We start from the raw sequence: 1,370 nt of genomic DNA, 5'->3' as shown, positions 1-1,370 counted from the left end.
CAATCACCAATGATTCTTGGAGCTAGAACAGCCATCACCCCCTCCAAAGATGTAAAGATACTAGTCTTGTATTACATGTGCCAGGTAGATAAGCTGGTATACCAAAATACTCTTCCATAAAGGAGTGTATCCAGCTAAAGGCTTGACGGTAGGGTGCGCTGTCCACTTCCGCATCTGCTTCACTGACGGGTAAAGGGAAACTGCTTGTTGATGCCAGTGACTTTGGCTGTGTTGACTTGAAATTTAAGCTTCCAAACAATATGATGGTCAATAGGAAGGGGTAAGATGAGGTAAAAAGAAATACAGAAATTAGATATTCCGCTTATTAAAAAAAAAAGAGAAAAAAAACTTACAGACAAAATATATTTAAAGCAAGTTAAAATAGTATAAAGATAGTAATGCATAGCATCTTCGGTTAAAACTTCTGAAATTCCAATTGCACTACATCCTATGGAATGCTGTTCAACGGTGAGGACTAAAGAACCTCTGGAATAAAATGCTACAGCGCAGAAAAGGAATAGAAGAGACTACTTTAGAATCTCAAGAAGGCCTTTCATTAGCGTACATATTGCAAGTAAAAAACGATTATTTAGAAGGGTATTATAACGATACAGGGTACCAGCAAGATTTAAGGTGTTTGCAAGTTTTGAGATAAATATTTGTGTTTGTCACAGTGTTGAGTCCTTTACCAAGTCCCTCATAGTAATACAGGAGGTTTAAAAAAGACAGTAAAGAAAAGTTCACAGGGAACCACTGCATGCAGAAGACTGGGTTAACAACAGAATAATTTGTGCAAAAGCTAGATATACAACTGGAATGAAGAAAGGAGGACTGACAACCTTAACACACACAAAAATGGATAAAGAAAGATTTCCGTTACCTTACAGACACACTGGATTGTGAAGGAAGTACTAAGAGGACATTACAAAATATCAAATTTTTAAAGGTAATTTTTATTTTTCCTAGTTATACAAACCTAAACCTTTCATATCTGAAGTACTCTTGTGAGCAAGTGCTGGACCGGCCTGTGCACTGACTAAGAAGTGAGATATGAAGGTGAGAGAAGGACATTAGGCCCTTTGCTCGACTTTCCCCCCATTGGATTTTTGGTCACAAGATCTACACCATGGTAAAGAATAAGTGGGAAGGCAGAGGAGGGTTTCCTTCAATATGCAAGGTTCAGGTTTGTATACCTAGGAAAAATAAAAAAATACTATTAAGATTTCGGTATTTGTTTCTACAGGTAAAAGACTGAGAAGCAGTAATCTTGACTTCTCTGGCAATTCCTTAGCAGTAGACTTGGTTGCCGCGTCAGCTTTGTCAGATGTCCCAGACAGAGGCTTGCATGGAGCAATTCTCAGGCTTCGTTG

Source organism: Macrobrachium nipponense, chromosome 42, assembly GCF_015104395.2.
Source record: "Macrobrachium nipponense isolate FS-2020 chromosome 42, ASM1510439v2, whole genome shotgun sequence".
Taxonomy (NCBI): domain Eukaryota; kingdom Metazoa; phylum Arthropoda; class Malacostraca; order Decapoda; family Palaemonidae; genus Macrobrachium; species Macrobrachium nipponense.
Note: the sequence above shows the minus strand (reverse complement) of the source record.